Consider the following 20353-nt stretch of genomic DNA (forward strand, 5'->3'; position numbering starts at 1 on the left):
CCACAGCGATGATACTCTGCTCGCCACTATTGTGTATCTGTGTGTGTGTGAGTGTGAGTGTGTGGGGGTATTACTACCATAGCACTGTCATCTGGCCCTGCTGACATGGCAGAAAACCGTCTGGGTCACAGAGTCAGCTGGCACCAGAGCTAATGGGCCTGGCCTCTGTGTGTGCGTGTGTGTGTGTGTGTGTGTGTGTGTGTGTGTGTGTGTGTGTGTGTGTGTGTGTCTATTCAAATTAATCGGTGTGTGTGCATGCAGATACACATTAAAGGTCTTGTGTGTTTGTGTGTGTGTGTGTGTGTGTGTGTGTGTGTGTGTGTGTGTGTGTGTGTGTCCGGCCCCCCAGCTCTGCTCTCCGTCCACAATGAGCCGCACTCTGAAACGTGGAGCCGCGTGATGACAGGCCGATCGGCGGGGGACAATGCGCTGTAATTTGTGAGGGGCCTTGCCGCGAGAGGAATGATGGGTAATTAAGAGGAAGACACTGAGAGACACGGCGGGGGCTCGGTGACAGGCGACAGGCCATTGGCTGTGTGTACCGACAAGCCAACAAACCCTCCTCTGGTTCTCCCATAACAGGCCTGTCCCCTGCTCTGTTTCACTCACAAAGACACACACACACACACACACACACACATTCACTCCTGCCCAGCTGTCCCAACTACCCACCACATACTGATACTTACTGTGTTTTGCGTATGTAGAGTTTTCACTCAGGAAAAATTAAAGATGTATTTTAAAGGGACTGTTTGTAACTTCTTACACGTATAAATCAATCCGGGTCGGTGTCCCATGCGCGCTCGCTTGTGGCTACGCTGTTCAGACTCAGACTCCAACACAAACTACAATGAAGCACCAAAACCGCAAAGTTAAAACAGTGTTGGCCGCGGTCGGAGGACATGGGGGAGACCGTAGCTTTGGTCTCCAGGGCCGGAGACTCTGCTGTACTCTGTTCCTCTGCTCCTCTGCCTGCCTGCTTGCCTTCACTCACACACCGCGCTCATTCTCACTCTTTCGCTCCACCTCTCACGTGCATGCGCGCACACTCCACACTGCGGAAGAGTTAGTTTAGCTCTGAGAATATCTAGTGGACGTTTGTGCAGAAAATAACTGCTGCAGTTCCTCCAGACCAACAGAGGTTTTCCGTGTCTTGTGAAGTGACGGGGCTCCGCAGCAAGAAACGTTATCGTCTCCGACCAAAACTCCGGTGTCTCCCCTGTTCCCTTCCGGCCGTGGTTGGGAGGCTGAGGCAGTCTGCAAGACGGGCTTCACTAGATATAACTTTGCGGTTTTGGTGCTTCCGTGTAGTTTGTGTTGGAGTCTGAGTCTGAACAGCGTAGCCAGATGCGAGTGCGCATGGGTCACCGACCCAGATTGATTTATACGTGTAAGAAGTTACAAACAGTCCCTTTTAAAAGAGAAAACATTTTTGACTAAAACTGGACTAAAATACTGAGTTGTTATTGACTAAAACTATGAAGGATGAAAATGACTAAAATGTGACCAAAGTGTTTTAGTCTGAAGAGTAAGAGTGCAGCATCGCCCTGTCGGGGTTTCTTTCACAACAATGACCGGCTCCCTGTACATTATCCCTTACATATCTCCTTGTGACATCACATCATCTACCGTTTAGGACAAATACACTAAACAGACAAGATCTCTCACTCTTAGCAGTTTTTAAAAGTGTCGTGTTGATATAAGTTTCATTTTTTCTTTGAAAGCAACATCCAAGATCAATATACTGTATCTATACCTGCTGTTTTTTATCTTAAAGCATTTCCATAACATGTCACAAGAATGCAGCTCTCTTGCACAAAAAACGCTGTAGTTGAAATCGGATACGTATGAAAAGAGGCATTTAGCCGTCTAGAAAATCTCCGACATTTTACTCTTTCCTTTGCATTTCTTCTCTTCCTCTGCAAACCTTTTCATCTTCTGGAGGTTTCACCGCATTACTGCAGGGACCTGAAACCGCAGGACCAGATCCTCAAGGTACACGGTGCATAGGCTCCGTTCCCACAGACCTCAAAAACCCATATCAGCCCATGTCTGCACATCCCTCCCTCACATCTCCCTCGCAGTCTGTAAATCACCAAAGCCCACTGCCGGCCCCGTCGAGTGAAACGTGCTGGAGTCGCTGACTAATTGATAGCGTTACAATCTGAGCTGGTTCATAGTGGCGCTAAATTGAAAACACCGGGGGAGGGAGAGACGAGGATTTTGGTAGTAAAGACAGGGAGGAGAGAGACAGAGCACAGTGGGGGATGTCGGGAGGGACAGGAAGAGGTTTTGATGATAGAGGAAGAGGAGGAGGAGAGAGAGAAGAGGGGGTAAATAGGATGCTGATAGGAGAAAGGGAGGAAAGGCTGCTGAGGAGGAAGTTCAAGAAAAAACGCAGAGATAGGCCCAATTCCAATCCGGTCCCTACACACTCCCTCTCCATGGTGGAGTGAACTCTGTTTGTAGTCACACTCACAGCTCAATGAAGCTCCTTCTTTAAGGTGGAGGGGTTCAATACAGCGACCACTTCGGGACGAACTTCCCTCCCTCCTTTTAAGGAGATAAATATCAAAATAAATATCAGAATCAGAAATATTTTAATGATCCCGGGGAATACTGTTCTAGAATATAAATATAAATATATAAAAATAGAGAAATCATGAGAAAATATAAATAAGAAATATATATAACAACAAATAATAATTCTGAAAAATAGGATCTATGCAAATAATATAAATGCATGCATTTATAAAAATGCAAGAATAGTGTAAAATAAGAATATTAGTTTAAATCTTCTGTATAAATAAACCAGATAAAACCAGATTATTGTGCAGCTGAATTATTGCACTAAATTATTGCACTGTTAAGTCAGTATTGCACAGTTGAAGATATGATAATTTATGGGGTTATAGCTCCTGATAGGGGTAAAAAAATAATACATATATGTTGTGTATATATATGTGTATGTATATAATAAACAGCAATATACAATCTAATGAACATATCTACCGTTCTAGTCTAGACAAGAGTATATTTGATCCTAAATACAATCTATTTACTTTATGTTGTTGACGTTGATGTTGTATGACAATAAAGGAGAATAAATTAAATGTCTATCTTAGTTTGAGCAGTTTACAGTAAATGTTTGCACCGGTAATCGTACGGAAATGACATTGGATCGTGTTCCATGATGAACACTAAACGGCGTTGCCGGCGCTGCTCCTACTGAACGAGTTGATCGTTCTGCGCTGACAGAAAAGAGCTGAACTGAACGTGCCACACACGTTTTACCAGTAGTAGCGTTACTACCAGCGCCTGTGACGGTTAAAACGGGGAAAAATATATATCTTTTAAAGGGACTCTATGTAAGAATCAGAAATTGCTTGTTAACAGCAACACCTGTGGCCGTTAAGCCAACGAAATTCAGCGTCCTGTTGCTCGCGGTTGTGCTCGCTTTACATAGACATGAACGAGCATCGCTCAAAACAGTGAGGCGACACACGTCAGCTAAAACCACAATATTTCTCTATATTTCACCTGCTTGGCAGTAATAATATGATATTCTCAGAGCTACGAAGTCTTCTGAAGTGTGTAGTGTGCGCGCATGCACGTGGGAGTGGAGCGAGAGAGCGAGTGAGAACGAGCGTGGTGTGTGAGTGAAGGCAGGCAGGCAGCGGAGCAGAGTTCAGCAGAGACTCCGGTCCTGGAGACCAAAGCTACGGTCTCCCCCGCGTCCTCCGACCGCGGCCAACACTGTTTTGCAAGCTGGCTTCACTAGATATAACTTTGCGTGTTTGGTGCGTCCGTGTAGTTTGTGTTAGAGTCTTGTCTGAACAGCGTAGCCACACATGAACGTGCATGGGACACCGACCCAGATTGATTTATACATGTAAGAAGTTACAAACAGTCCCTTTAAGACAGGACGATAGTCTCATAAACTAGTCGATTTTTTTATAATTTAACGACTATCCAAAAAATCTAAAATCATGACCCATCCCTACTGATTACTGTTAAAAAAAAGTAGCTAAAAAAGGCAGTGACGTTGGGGAATCCGCTCTTGGCTCTGCTTCAACTGTGTGAGAGCTTGTGGACGGCCGACCAAACTTCCTGACATGTCAGAAATTAATCCGACTGTCCAACGGCCGGTTGGGAGAAGTTAATCGGTCCTCGATCCCCCCCAGTACACTGCACGACAAACGACGCCTGACGAAGCTGAAATTCGGGCCAGAAACGGGCTAAAATCGTACAATGTATGCCCAGCTTTAGAGTCTGCCCGGAGACCTTTGTTGCCTCTCTCTTTCATAATTTCCTGTTGTCTCTCTGTTGTCGACTTTCTAATAAACACATGAAAAAAAAGGATTGATCTTCTCTGGAGACTATTTTCGTAAAGCATTTTCTTGTGAGGATGGTCTTATTGTGGACGGAGGGCAAAAGCAGAGAGAAAAAGACGCACTTTGAAATGTAAAGTGTATTGGCGTCCTCTTAGATATAGACAGAGGGAGAGACAGAGATAGACAGACGTAGAGCTGGACGTGGAGGGGGACGGGGAGTGGGGGGTTGTCTTTGATCTCAGTGCATGTCTGCCTCGCTGTTTTCCTTCAAGGCTTCCTGGTAAGTTTCAGTAGACACCAGCGGGTCCACTCTCAGGGATCGGACGCTAATGGATCAGTTAAAGGGGCCTATGCTTTATGGCCGGGCTAAGTGTTATCATCTGGGGTTAAAGACACTGACCATGGAGCAAACTCCTGCCAGATAGCCGCTCCTCTGGGGGATTACAGTAGACCCTTTGCCAAAGTAAGGAGGCAATTGAGGGAAAGTGGTGCTCATTCTTTGTTTTGTTTTGGTTCATTTATCTCACTTAGATCTCTTTCTTCTATCTCGTTTTTTTTTTTCACTTTCTGTTTCTCTCCACTTTTCTCTTGTTCTCTCTACAGACACACATCAGGGAATACCTCTCTAAAGCTTCCTGAACGCTGTTTGAAACCATTTGTCAGTTGCGCAAGACAGAAAGCTGACGATGGATTCCAGAGGTTTGGGGTGACCCCCTTTCATACAGAGGTTTATCCGTGGGACCTGTCAGAGCCGACTGCTTCAAATAGGACGCAGGGCCCGTCAGATAAGGATCACAGAGACAGAGACATGCCTCCTAAAGTGATCATTCTCCGTCTGTGTTTTTGTTTAACGAGCGGGCCGAGGGCTGGATTGACAGCTCATAGACTGGCTCTAATTGAATGTGATAGATTCAGTCATTAAGTTAATTGGCAGCTGGTTTTGATCTGGACCTGTCACACTCACTCACAGATTTTATGGCATAATTTTTGTAGTCAATTGGGAAAGTGAATAGCGGGTCTGTGAGAACGCACCGGGCCTTTCAGTTGTGGCTTTTCATCACGTCATGTTAACAGCATGTGTTGTGCAAATGTGTCGCTACTGACGCAGAGGCAACATGGATCAGAGGGCCAGGTACGGCCTATTCACCAGTTCTGTTAACTTGCAAACCGATTCCATAATAGTTACAAAAACAATGAACTGATTTTACTAACTAACAAGTGACAGCTGTATACAAAGAGCATGATAAATCGTATTCCTCTGTGCCCCAAATATATGTGTTGTTTCCAAAACTGTGAAAAACAGGTTAACCCTCTGAGACCCACAACAGACCTGTTTTTTGTCTTTTTTATGGGGGTACAGGGGTTCTTTAGGGGGAGGTAGCAGGTCAACAGTAGATGTCACATAGAAGTGGTGTACATCATCTGAAAGCTGGGAACCTGAAGATTAATTTGAGATGCTGCTAAGCACTGTGTCAAGTTGAAATCAACATGAATTAATTAATTAATTATTTAAAATGAATTATAAAAGTGTGTAAAGGTTTAGAACATTATGATCGAAGTATATGATATCCATTGTTGTGCTCTTTTATACCATTTGTTACACAGATTTGGTGCTAAATTTAACCATTTTATACCACTCGGGAATTGATAAAAGAATTATAAATAATCCCTCCGAAATATCACATTAAGACAATAAGACCTTGAGGAACACCATAGAAAAAGCCATGCTGTGATTTGGTATCAAAAACTTTGACATTTTGAGATTTTCTGCAAGAATTGTAATTTTTCGTCGATTGGATGGCGAACACTTCTGTTGTGTAAACTGTTCAGAAACCCCCTTATTGTCCTCTGAATGCTCTAGGTCTCTAGTTTGTGGCTGCAATGTTTCATGAGGCTGTGATTATCCTAGAGGTCACCACAGGTCATTTTATACAGTGAAGTCAAATTGTATACTTTATATGATATCTAGAGCTTTAATATAGCAGCAAACAACTATTGTCTATGTAAAGATATAGAGGAGTGATGTCTACCTGAGCAGAGAATGAAGTCACTCTCCCTCTGTGTGTGTTGTAATCTGAGCTTCTCCTTACTGTGATGACATGGCCAGCCGTGCATGCCTTTTAGTGCATGTGAGCGTGCCCTAGTGGCTAGCTCATAGACTCATAGAGCTCATACGGAAACGTAGCACCCACCCTCCGGTTCCCCCTCAGGTTAACACTGTTGTTTTCACTGTTAGTGCTGTTAGCCCCATTAGCTGCTAGCTCCCGGCTCAGCCGTCGCCATGTTGAGAGCTGCATGGAAGCAATAAAAATGATCTGAATTTCCTTTTGAGCATTTTTAAAAAGACTTGCTCTTTAAAACAATGATCCCACAACGCAGCTGCAGAAACTTAATTGCTGCGATGTAATTCAAAAGGGAAAACAAACTTAGGAGATGCTTTCAAATAAAGAATAAGAGGTTAAATGTCAAGGGGTGGTTCAACCAAATTACAAAAAAGCATATTTTCTGACTTATCTACACAGACTTGATTGTATTGAAGTTACAACTACAACTGTGTCTGGCTTATCCAGAGTAACGGAGATGCTGGAAAGAGTTGTTGCTGTTGTTTTATTTTCCAAAGCTGTGAGCACCACAAGAAAAGCATTCACTCTGATCATATCGGAGACAGATATCTCAAACCAAAAGTATCTGCACAGCTGGATTATGTATCACTAGAGGTATGTGAGAGAAATACGCTTATTTCTCAATTTGGGTGTACCGGTCCTTTAAGGTAAAAGGGTAAAGCAACTTAAAGGTATATTCCTTCAACATTACAGCCGGTTAAAATACACTGAAGTCTCGTTGCTGTCTAAACTTGAAAAAGTTCTTGTTACAGACCAAAACATCTCAAGTCAAGTAGAAGAGGGGACCGGTCGTAAAATAGGCAATAACACGTGTTTCAAATTGGCCATTGGTTATAGATTGGTTTACAAGGCTGGCTGGTTATCGGCCCAGTGGCGTTTCCCCGTGTTGATAAAGCACCAGGGAGTTGTGGGTCAATTAGTTTGCCACAGCAGAAATTCCTGCAGACAGCCAATTAAAGCTGTTGGCCTGTAGTCATGAAGCACACTCTTCCTGTTGATGGCTCACACGGTTATTCTGAGCCCCCCGGCAGCTCCTCGCTCCTGCCGGTGTAAAATCTTATTCTAAGTCCAGTGCTATTAACAGAGCGCTTTAGGAGATCTCCATAGTTGGCTGAAATTACCTTGCAAAAAAAAAGCCAAAGCATGTGTGTTTGCGGGTTATTCGGTGCAACACAGCGATCGAGTTCCTTATTTTCTGCTTTTAAGTCACTGGAAAGTAAAAAAAGATAAACACAACATACATAAGGAAATAAACAAAATCAAAAAAAGGGTTAAAAGCGAGTTCAAAGGAGCAGTTGGTGCTCAGGGATGATTGGAGTGTAGAGGCCAAAGTGGTGCAGTGTAGACAAAAGACGACAGGAGATGATTGCAGGGAATCAATTTTCCATTCTGCTCGGTCCGTCTTCGTCACAATGGCCTCCGAGAGCAAACCTATCCTCTGCAACCGGGAGGATCAACTTTTATCTTTTTCCTTTTTGCTTCTGAGTCAAAGAAAAGTGCTCGCTGTCACAAGCTTTTATTGTGAAGTCTTTTGTTCACGTAACGGCCTGCAAATTGTTGTTTTTATGACGTGACTCAAACGGAGCGTAACGGTAAACACTGGTCCCGTTGTGGGATGTCAAGCGGGGAGGATTGTTTGTGAAGAGCAGCAGCTGAGTCATACGCTGACTGGTGTGTATATGTGTATAAAAATGACCTCTGAGCTCTGGTGATCATCATCCTGATATATAAAATCCTACAAATAAAGACAGAACTCCCCCCCCCCCCCCCCACACACACACACACACGCGTACCTGTGCACTTTATATTTTGTGGTCAACATTTCGATCACCGTCACGATTTAAACTTCAAAGATGAACCGTATAATTTGATCAGATTCAGTCACACGCTGAGGAGCAGCCCGTCTGTGTGTCCGTCTGCCTGCAGGGGTTCTCAAATAAAACAGAGTTGCTTCCCGGGATCGCTGTAATCCTCGCGGCTACGACTACATGCACAACCACTTATGATCACTTATAACAAGTCTATAGACGCGGCGGGCGTCAGCTGATCCACGCCGACAGGCACAAGGAGCGGCACCCCGGGAGAATCCCCCTTTAAAGCCCAATTATCCCGTGGAGCCGGTGTCGTTTCAAAAAGGCCAACAGTAGAAGATGTTGGCCCCCGATAAGGGACACATGTGTTCCATCACACTTAATTGAAGCAGGGTTTCCTGAAAAAGAAACAAGCCCGGAGCAATATGACAAAACAAACAGATTTAAGGACATAACAACTGTATTTGTAATAGGAACGTTTTTCATGGTGCATGGAAATTGCCTTTCGTGGGGCATATTTCTTTTTGAGAAAGTCATAGTTCAGCACAGCGTGGTGGATGTGTTTCTTTTTTTTTTTTACTGGACATCATTCTGTCTTGGAGAGCGCACCATGACGATAGGTTTCCAAACGTTCCCAAATTTGATTACAGGTCTGCAAAAACCTCAAACAATGCCGTGGCAAGCATGTCACTTAGAGTCACAAGCCAAAGACCTTCTCTGTTTCTTTTTTCCTTCTCTTCTCTTTTTCTTTTCATCCTTATGATCTGAAGTTAAGAATAAAGACATAAGTCATGTGTTTTAACAGGAAACACGCAGAACAAATTTACAGTAAAAAAAACGAGCTGAGCTGCTGGAGGGAAAAGATAAATCTTGATTTGTGTGTAATGTAAACACAAAAAGCAGCATATAGTGGCTTTCATTTTGGGAAGAGTTAGTCAAATCCCTGTTCAGCAGTTACATCATACTTTGTGTTTGGATGCACGTGTAAAAGTTAGTTTTAAAATATTTTAAAGAAAGAAAATGAGAAAAAGATGGCAGCTGATGCAGTTCTTCTCAGTTCTTCTCAATGCACAGCATTGCTCCCAGTCTTATTCCCAGGATCTGTAGGATGTATTTAGCATTTACAATTTCTCATTTACGGGGATATTATTACCTCTCTGGCACCGAGCCCCGCTTTTGGAATCCCTCCCTTTAATGTTAAATCATGTGGACATTAAAGTCTTTCCTTGACTTACAAGACATGACATCTCTGGAAACATACAACCCGGGTCAAAGATGGAGCTCGTTAAAGGATTGCACACGACCACAAATTCGCGGAGAGAAAAGGGGATAAAGAGAAAAAAAAATGTTTAGTTAACGCAGACTTCAGTCGTCGGGGGGGGAAGCTCGGCTTTGTAACCGGCCCGCTAGAGATGAGAGACAAAGACAGTTCTGTGCAGACTGCTCAATAAGGCTGCCCTGTCGTACTCAGTTTATCACGGGAAAATTGTGTTTGTTATCGACAATGGCTTTTAACAAGCAAGGAGGGGATATGACTGTAAGGAGATAAAACCACTGTACTTTCCTCCCTCTGATGTTAAATTAAGACCACGTTTTTTAAAAAGGTCAGATATGATTAGAAGCTGGTGCGTGCAGCTGTTTGATCACAAACGGTTTTCCCCTGTTTCAGTGGCACCTAAGTAATGCAATATTTTCTCATTTTTGTATCAAGCAAATCATCCCTTCGTCCTCATGACTGATTCATACTTCATCTTCAATCATCGCTAAACAAACTAATCTAAAACACACTTAAAGCTTCAGTAGGCAGAATGTTTTTGGCATCATTGGGCAAAACTTCCATGATAACCTTTCAGCATATTGTAATTCAAGTGTTCTGAGAGATAACTAGACTTCTGCAGCTCCTCATGGCTCTGTTTTCAGGCTTTAAAAGGCGTTCCTATTGGCTGTGCTACGGCTGGTGGGCGGTGCTTGGTATTTCCTCAACTGATCTCAACATGGCTGCCAGGTTACAAACTTTCTCATTTCACAGCTAAACAGTTCACTACAAGATGTTTCTGAAAACATTTAAGGCGAGAAATATAGGGATGCTAATTTCAATTATTATTTTTTTAACCGATAACCAACCCTCGTTAGCCGATTAGTAACTGTTAACCGACAAGATTAGTATGTCGCATGCAGCGGTGCGCCAGCTGCAAAACAGACAACTGAGTCCCCAGTTCACCCGTCTGGGAGAGTTACTGTGCTGCCTAGTTTGACCGTTTGATCGGATTTCTCAAGTGATTGACACTCAGAGACGGCAAGGCTCCAGCTCGGCTCTGATTGGTTGTTTTCCTCTGGTCTGTGAAATTTTGCAGATGCCGTTAGGAGCACGGGAGGACATTGGAGGACACATGATTTTTTTTCAGATTACCTGTCTCATGCACTACTGTCAGGATATAGTGACCGTTTTATAAAAATAACTTTATTTAATCATATTTGCTCCGTTTCTACCCTCTGCAGCTTTAACGCTCATCATTCAGCTCGTGATTCTCACCTACAGAGTACAAAGAAATCTCAAATTGACTCGTTTAGTCTTCACAGCGTCCACAGCCAGCAGTCAGCCAGGCGTAACTACAGCTAACTATTTGTCTCATTAACTGCAAGTTTGTATCCAATTAAACCGAGCCGGGGAGACACTTAATGACCCCACAGACGAGCAAATTACAGAGTTTATATTGTGATCTTTAATTAGACTTTACTAGCCGCTTCAGATTTGGAAAAAGTTATTTTAAAGTCTTTATTTTTCCGTAGACATCCAATAGACGTGGCTATAGCTTCACGAGACAACTTTACACATCCCATAAGCGGTCAATAATCCCATTCGCTTCATTGGGAGCGCTTTTTTTTCTCCTCTCTCTCTGCTAAATTGCCCAACATCATGATGCAATTTGGGTTTTTTAATCACCGTTTTAGCAGTTACAGCGCGGCTGTCCGATTTCCTGCAACAAAAGTGTGTAGCGCCATTAGCGCGAGTAATTCCACACAGCAGGCCTCCAGTTGTGCATGTGATCGGACGAGAGCAGAACAACAAGCTTCACAATGGAAAACGTGAGCTAATGTCCTCGACCGTCCCACCTTGTTGTGGTTGCTCTCCGGGCCCATTACATTCTGTAGACATTATGGGGGAGAAATACCCGCAGATGGGACATAATCCCTCGGCTCTGCTGTTCTGTTGAGTGTGCGTGTGTTTGTGCAAGCTCACACTCGAGTTCAGGCGTGTTTAACGTTATACCAGCTCATATGCGATGCTGAAATGTGCGGCAGTCCCTTAAGATTTCCCTAAATGGGTCTGGAGGAGCGCTGGAAAGTTGTTGCAAGGTCAGCGGTGAGTCATGGAGCTGATGGCAGACCACTGGGGAGTGCGGTGCGGCGCGGGGATAGTTTGCTACTGTGTCATCGTTACATTAAGGGATGTCAAGGTCGGGCTTTTTAAGTGTTTCCACAAAGGATCCCCTCTTCTCTCTGCGCTGGCCTGCGCAAGTCACTTTGTGGGCAAACCGCTCACCTATAGTAAAGTGTATTTTTACATTATATATCCAGGGCCATAAGCCTGACAACATGGAGGCTATAACCTCACCGCTTTGGCTCGTGCCACCTTTCAGTCCGACGCAGAAGTCAAACAAGCAAAGCCACGCAGCGGGTCAGATATTGAAAAATGTGCACTTATAGAGTGAAAAGCAAAACAGAGAGAATTCCTGTCCCGTTTTAAACTTTGTCTTATATAAACGTAGCCGGGGCTGGGGTGATATCTGATAAAATAGATCAAAATTACATTATTGGCTTTTATAGCCCACTGAAAACATAGCCCAAAGGTATGCTATTTGGCAGAGAGCAGCTCGTAATATGTCTAAGAATTGTTACCATCTGGCTTGACTGCAGGGAACGCTTCTCTCTTAAAAACCTCAAAGTCAAAATGATACAAGTAAAACGCAGCATTCATAACCAGGTTGGCTTTTTATGGACGCCTGTCCACATCGATTTGGCTCCACGGTGTCTTGAAGATAACTCGTGCTATTTAGAAGTAATCGCTTTTTCCTTCTAAAAGTGGGTTTCTCCATTTCTCTCAGACGCTGTGCAGTATTATATGTAAAGCCAGCTGTAAAGGAGCTGCTCTTTGTGAAATGTGTTATTTTTGCATAGAGCATAGAGATAATGAAGAAAACAGGTATCAGTTTCAAGTTTCATCAAACACACAACATGCAATCCCCCCGCCTGGACGAGAGAATGTTATCCCCTGACATTTGAACCCCCCTTTTTTTTTTTACTGAGCTACACCCTTCTAATCGCACTCCTGTACACAGTTTCAGCCCCCATTACCTTATTATGAGATTACAACGTCAATGTGCTCAGAATTGTGACAATTACAGTAAGTGCTGGAGTAATTTTCGGCATTAAATGGGGTCTTTGTGTGCTGTATACGTTTCTGTATATTTCCGCGGCCTGTCATAGGTTGAGAGAGGGCATTCTGGCGTCAAGTCAAATACATTCTCATATGTTCAATAACAGGTAAACAGATGCATATGTATGTATGTATGTATGTAGTAGGGGTGTAAGAAAATATCGAAAAACAGTCAATACTGTATTTCATTTGCAAAGAGAAGCACCCTCTCAATGTGTGTGCTATGATGTTACAGGGACTGTGATAAATGCAAATACAGATCCCTCTGTTCTGAATGCATAAACATATTAACTTTTTCTTATTTAGATTTTATGCATATGGTGGTGTGTTCTTTATACTATGAGTTTTCCTAAAATTAGATTAAGAAATCGCAATATATCGCCCTGCTTACAGTATCGCAACACATCACAATATATTGAATCGTAACCCCTGTATCGGGATACGTGTCATACATAAAAATACGGGCCAATGTACCGTGATTTAATTTTTTTTCTGATTTTTAAAAACGCATTGCATTGTGGGAACAAGAACCTCCGCTAGCGCGAAAGGCGGAAGAGGCAGAGACCATCGCACACGGCAAAGTTTAGTTCAAATTTCGAATTTGCAGAAACCTTTCTCACACTTCTGTGGTAAAAAAAAAATCAACAATTAATATCTAACCAGAGGGATTTATGTTAAAGGACTTAAAGGGGACATATCGTGCTCATTTTCAGGTTCATGTTGTATTTTGGGTTTCTACTAGAACATGTTTACATGCTTTAATGTTCAAAAAACACATTATTTTTCTCATACTGTCTGTCTGAATATACCTGTATTCACGCTCTGTCTGAAACGCTCTGTTTTAGCCCATTTCAAGGGAATGGCAACCAAATTGCTAGGAAACAGCTTGGGTCCATGTTTACTTCCTGTCAGCTGATGTTATTCACATACACTGCAACAGGAAATAAACTGGGACACATTTAGTATGTTTACGTTTAAAACTGTGAAATGGTTTAAATATTGTAGATTTGTGACATCACAAATGGACAGAAATCCTAACGGCTTGTTTCAAACGCACAGTTTCTGAATACGGACTGTGTGTATTTCTCTATGGATTGAGTGCTTTGATACTTTCACAGTATTTATATATCACTTAAACCTGCTTTATAATATAAAAGACATGAAAATCTCACTTTTTACAATACGGGACCTTTAACGTTTTAGTTGGAAAGCTGTTTTGTTGTTTAGTTCAGCTGTTGTCGACCGTTAACGTTGCCAGATACGCCAGGAATATTTTGCTGACTCATTTTGAGACTAACGCAAATTTGGTATCGTAATTTTACGTTTTAACTAAAGCTTATATTTTAGACTTCAGTGGACGTCAGGTAGAGTTAGCCGAAGTTTTAGCCGCAGGCGGTCCGCAGAGACCGATAGGTAACGTATAAATGCTAGCATTAGCGTCTGTTTTCCCTCCAGAATGTAAAGGAAGGGGCCTGCTATTTGGCTTGGTACGCCAGATGTACTTTAAATTTACAGAATTTTCCGTTTTCGGGTTGAAGAAATTGTCCGTAAACTTAACGGAAAATGTCCTGGTAACTTTCTGCCAGGACATTATCTGTTTTTCAACGTATATATCACTAGATTCTTGCCAAAACACAGAATTTAGGAGCATTATGCCCATATGAATGCAGAGTTACATATTCATAAACACACTCAGAGTCACACTGACAAGCTGCCGTGGAGCAGTGTGTGTGTGTGAGGCCTGTGGCATATGAAACATGAGTCCCTGTTTAGCAGTGTGAACCGTGGGGGGGGTGGAAGGGGGGAGGCTGTTTTCTCAATGCCTCCTTGACCTGTCACTATTGATGATGTGTGTATGTGTGTGGATCTGTGTGTGCGTGTGCACGCGAGTGTGTGAGAATCCGGCAGACATCTACGGGGGGACGGCCATCCCCTCGCTCCCCTCCTCCTCCCCCCGCTGCTGATATCCTCTCATGCCACCACCACCACCCCCCCTCTCCTGGCGCCCCGGTATGAGAGAGAAAGCTGTTGTTAATAAAAAGTTTTCAAAGAATGGGATGAAAAGGGAGGTGAAATTGAGCGGCCCTGGCCGTATTATTTCTTCTCCGTATGGGAGCTGGCCTCTCGCGGTCTCTCCGACGCTCTCGGACCGGGAGGGGGTCGCTGGCTCGGTGACCATTACTGCCCCGGGGCCAAAGCAAATGATTTGCCTCTCTGAGGCTTCAAAGGGGAGCAATTACACTTAAGTAACCAAATGAAAAGATAGCCCAGCTTGGCAGCAGTTTGGGGGAAACAGTGGAGGCCTTTGAGGGAAGAGGCACCACACCTCAGGAGTAATATGTAACAGCTCGCATCACAGAGAGAGGAAAAAAAGAGAGGAAGAAAATAAACAACAGAATATTCTGCCACTGAATTTAGAAGAAAAAAAGGTGCTGAAACCTGCCCAAACCAAAACAACAACATCAGTTAGCGCGGTTTACCAATCCAGCCGATGGCTTTTAAAGCAATTGTGGCCATATAGAAAACACAGACCCGACCACTGGCCACTTTGGCTAGCATGTCATATAATTACTAGAGCCGGGATGATTCACCTATCTCCTGCTTCAATACTATCACGATGGTTGGGTGCTGATTCGATATGTTTTGCGATTTTTAAGTATTAAGATTCAATATTACCATTTATTGCGATTTTGTTTTTTTAACACTAGACCATTGGAAAAAGTTGAATCATACACTTTTAGGGACTTTTACTTTAAATTAATACATTAAAATGTTTGATTTTCAGCCTATATGTAGTCAGAGATGTCCTGAAGTCAAATATACCAGTCAAATAAAAGAATAAAGACGTTTCCCTCACACATTAGTGGTATTTTCTTTTTAATTTATAAGGGACATGTAATGTTTTATACTTCTGGGGAATATAATCCAATCAATCTTATTTCTACACATATATTGTGTATAAAGTTCCCTTTGTTAACACCTTATTTTGAAAATTGTAGTCACACGTGTATACTTCCTCTAACTTCTCCAAGTCCGTCTCTAGCTCTCCCGTCAGCTCCGTTCTCTTTATAAATCCATGGTCGGCTCCATCGGAGCCGTTTGAATGCATTTAACATAAATGTCAGTATCTGGGTGCTCTACAGTTGTAGCGTCGGCCCATTTGACCACGGAGATGAGACCGATGGCCGGCTTGACCGCACGTTACCGCAATACGTTAACGTTTCCTGTTTGTGACAGAGTTAGCATGCAGCTTTAGCCGTGATGTCTAGCTCCGCTTTTCCTGTCAATGTGTGAATCCCAAAGTGTTTCCATACTTTACTGGATGTGTAGTGTTTACCACGCTGGATTTAACATGTGAGGATGCAGGTCAACCTTCACCGTTTGTTGTCTCGGCCGGCTGCAGTTTTTTTCGGTTGAAGGACACGGGACGGATATGACATTGCGTTACTCAGACTACAACAATAAACTTCCTTCAACCGCCTTATAGACTCAAATGAAGCAAATATATCGATTCTGGCATTAAAAAATCTATTTCAAAATCGTGATGCATAAGTAAATAAAAAAAAATTTCACCACGCCTAGTAATTACTGTGTACACAAACTCCACAAAGATCCGTCTTGCATCCCGTTGAGCCTGAGAGGATGATGCTGGAACAAGATATAAATCACCCCCGTGCTGATTTAAGCCGACACAATGAATAACATTAATTGCAATGTTGAGAACCATGAATTTTGCTTTTTGCTGTGAGTGGCACACATAAAGTCAGCCTCTCCCCGCTGATAAAAGACTTGAAAAAGGGCCCTATTGAGTGAAGTGGAGACTGTGAGTTTGGTAGGGGAGCTCACCTGTGGAGAGGAGTCTATAGCTGCATAGAAGGCCCAACAGCTGCCAGGGTTGTAAGTCTAGGCACCTAGCGGAGCCGCAGAATGGGAAATGTGAGGCACTCTTTCAATGCACTGCCACTTAGTAACAGAAGGCATGTGCCAAACTTGCAGAATGAGAATGAAAACTCCCCCTTCGGAGTTCACTAAATATCAGCAGCGACTCTTTTTTTTTTCATCCCCTCCCCTCCTCTCTTCCCCCTCCTCCTCCTCTCTTTCTCTTTTCTTCCTCTCCTTTAGTCTATTATAATTCCTCCATAAAAGAACAATGGTTGACTGAAAGACCCCCAAACCACAGAGATATACCAACAATCGGCAGGGAGAAGGAAAAGGGGGGGGGGGGGGCTCGGCTGAAGTGTGGAAGCCATCAATTACTGAGGGCCTAAAGTTAACATCCCAGCAGGATATGTGCATTAGAATGCAGATACGGGCAGGCTATGGGCAGCAGATGCCTAGCGGAGCGGTCAAAAGAGCACCCCGAGCTCGTGAGAGGACATATGCAGTGTGGGAGACTCTCGGCTCTCGACTCCTCGCCGTGGAATCTCCAGAAGAATAGAAAATTAAATTGAATGATGATTGCAGCAGCGGCTCAAAAGAGCCATTGTGTGGAACTAACTGGAATTATGGGTTTGAAATGTGACAGCAACAACTGACATCTCACATAATGGATGCCAATACACATGGCTGCGGCGCGGCCTCAATAAATCTCACACATCAGCAGCGAGTGGATCTGGGGGTTTCGTCGCAGCAACAAGTGGCCCCGTCCGTCGTCTCCAGTCGGGTCTGAAACGCACCGTGATTCCTCCGCATGCACTGCCCTAACAGGATTTCCACCCTCTCACCACATCTCTCTATTCTGGCCGCTCAGCAAGACTCAGCCCTCTGGGCTTCCTCGCGCCGCTAATTTACACTAGCCCGCAGGCTACCTTCACAGTCAGAACAGTGCAATTGTATTTTCAGGCTCATTAAGCAATAGCACAAAAAAAGGGGGGGAGCTCTTACCCCCCGTCTACTTTCCCGTCCACGCTCTGTTCGGCGGGAGAGAAAGGGGGAGTACAGAAGAGATAAAAGGTGGGATAAAGAAATGGAGCTACATTATAGTTGTGAGGCTCTATCAGGTTGTTTGTGTTTACTACATCTGTTGGTTTGGGATGAGGAGGAGGAGGAGAGCCGGCACAGTCGCCGCTCCCGATCTTCTGAGAACCAATCCGGCTGCTCGGTAGCGGCCCTATTCAGAATCAACCCATGCTTGTTTATTTGAAAGGGACCCCGCTTTTTCAACTTCCCACCCTCCCCATTGTTCGCCTTCTCACGGGGAGGACTTTGAAATTGTAATCTCAGGATATTCAAACACACACATTTGTTCTGACCTTCGGTGACTGCAATAACATTATCACTATCAGACAGGCATCGCCAATTTGGATCTAACGCTTCATTCAACCACTTTGACTTGAAAGCTTTTGTTGACTTGTAAAAAGATTTATATACGGAGAGTTTAGATTCAGAAATGAGGGCTGAAACAAGTGGCAAAGCTTTTTTTAAATTCATTATTGTCATTAAAACTAAATTAAAGGAACGTTATGTTCTGAGGAAATTTAAATTGACCTACACGTGTTCTCAAAATGCAGGAGCTCAAACATCAATTTAACCCCAAAAAACATCCGAAACTGTCAGTTAAAGTTTCAATATAACCAATTTATTCATGATTTTTTCCAGTATTACATTTTATGATATAAAATGTCTGGTAACTGGAAGCAAATTGTCAAAAGTAAACACTTTTAACTGTCACACCTTGTGGAAAGACTTTCCTGGCATCAAGTGCTTTTATCAGTTTCTGCCATTATTGGTGTGAAGATTATTTTCATTTCCTCTCCAGAGCAATAAAATGATTCATCTGCAAATTATCAATGTAACCTTTTAGTTGCATGAGAACTGTAAATGTGCCTGCATGCCAACAAAGAGAGACTCATCATCTCAGTTATTAAATGTAATGATGAAATGAAACCAAAAGAAAATTGCATGCAACAAATTTCATAATTTCTCCTCACCCAGTTTAAATAACACATTTTTTTATGACGTGCAAAAGAAAAGATTTCATATGATATATACCAAATTGCTGTAATTTATACAATAGTTTGCTGGTTTTGGCCTCTCTGGGATTCGAAGCCAGCAGTAAAAGAGAAAATTGATGCTGCTGCTGCCTTGTGTGTTTTTTTTTTTTTTTCCTCCAGCATCACAGTTTTGGCTGCTAAGAGCGAAGGAGATTGTGGCGACATTCTTGGGTTTGTGAATGAGACCACAGAGTAGCCACACAAAGTTCCTCGTCCCCAGTCCTCGACCTAACTCGCCCACTCACATTGTCTCTAGACTTTCCTCAAGAATGTGGATTTCTATGGTCGACGGCAAGCCAGACGAAATTGCCAATTGCATTGTCACCTCTTGTGGTTTTTCTCCTTAACAATCTCCACCGGCAGTAGAGTTCAGGAGCAAACCTCTCAACGAAAACATCTGTTTTTTTGAAGATGCTAGAGTGGGAAACGGTGTTAAAGATGTTATTTAAAAGAAATCAGTGTATGATTTCAAATCAGCTTTGAGTTCAAAATGCAAATTCCACCATCGCAGTCGAGAAGAAATAAACCCTGTTGAGTTTAGGTTTGAGTTAAAAACAGCAGCTATAACACCGCGGGACGCTCCATCCCCTGATTGCTTTTTTACAGTCCACAAAACGAAGCCATGATGAAGGCGGCTCGCTTCCTTTGCTTCAGCACGGCAAGACTATTTCCCTCATTACCCTGCGCTCAAACACAGGGCGCTCTGATGCCACAAGAGGAAGTGGCTTTGGCAGAAAATGTCAAACCAGCGTTTAAGTGCAGGATTGAAAGCGGGTCTGATGTGGATTGGATCAACTTGTTAAGTCAAATGAAAAGGTCAAAGATATATTTTTTCCACCAGCGCTGAGAGCGGCCTGTTTAAGCTGCTGTTAAACGGAGGAGCGCCGCCGTGCTGGTCACCTCATGTGAGGAAGTCACACGAGTCGAGGTGTTGAAGGAGGCGGGAAGTTAAAACAATAAGATGAATAGTTACCTCTTGCTTTCATGCAGAAATGAAGACTAAACTTCCCCCCACAGAGTTTTCATCCAGAGAAGTGAGAATGACGCGTCGCGATGATGCTCTTGTCCCCGTCTGCTCTGCGCTGTCATGTCAGCAAAGTGTCCATCTCGTTTGTAGGCCTGTAGCTACAGGTCTTTGTGCCACTGTCGACACATCTCACAGGGATTGGGTTCCACAGCTCGCCCGCTCCTCTAAATGATCTGTTTGTTTGTCGGAGAGGGCCTCGCTACTGCGGGGAATTCACACATTGTTGATTGAGGACAGATACCAGCTCACCTGGACTCCCACGAAGTTCATCAGCTGGTGCACCTGAAGAGCACAGCCTCGACTGGACCGCCTTTTCAAAGAAATGTATGATACGAGAATGACGTTATAGTGTTTTCTCACATAGCCGCCACTTGGCCCTTGCTCTTGACGTACTGGCTAAGTGGTTTCATCGAGTATTGAAAAAGGCCCCCGCACACAGGAGAAAGAGTTTTCATTTTCTGGTGCCAGCTGAAGGGAAAGTGCTTCCCATCGAGCTCGCACCGACCTTGAAGGGTAGATCTGCTTTCAAACTCCCTAACACCTTTTGACACAGTTCACTCGCCTGCATGCTGTTACAGAAATGTCTTTTGGGGTAGGGGAGAAGGGGCCCGAAGCTAAATACACCGG

The 20353-nt window shown here is 43.5% G+C and overlaps 1 protein-coding gene and 1 long non-coding RNA gene across 4 annotated transcripts in view; one reads left to right on the top strand and one right to left on the bottom strand.

Moving 5' to 3' along the window:
• The window catches only part of LOC141765002 (uncharacterized), a 228867-nt gene that overhangs the window by 21213 nt on the left and 187301 nt on the right, over nt 1–20353 (bottom strand). The gene's annotated exons all lie outside the window — the stretch shown is intronic.
• Nucleotides 1–20353, top strand: part of LOC141764997 (homeobox protein MSH-C-like) — a 38953-nt gene that overhangs the window by 8572 nt on the left and 10028 nt on the right. The window contains exon 3 of one of the 3 annotated variants that reach the window (XR_012593342.1): nt 350–4362. The exons of the other annotated variants lie outside the window; for them this stretch is intronic. The gene's annotated coding sequence lies outside the window, so the exon portion shown is untranslated. Of the gene's footprint in view, nt 1–349; nt 4363–20353 lie in introns of those variants that run through there. 3 annotated transcript variants of the gene reach the window in all.

Source organism: Sebastes fasciatus, chromosome 3 (assembly GCF_043250625.1).
Source record: "Sebastes fasciatus isolate fSebFas1 chromosome 3, fSebFas1.pri, whole genome shotgun sequence".
Taxonomy (NCBI): domain Eukaryota; kingdom Metazoa; phylum Chordata; class Actinopteri; order Perciformes; family Sebastidae; genus Sebastes; species Sebastes fasciatus.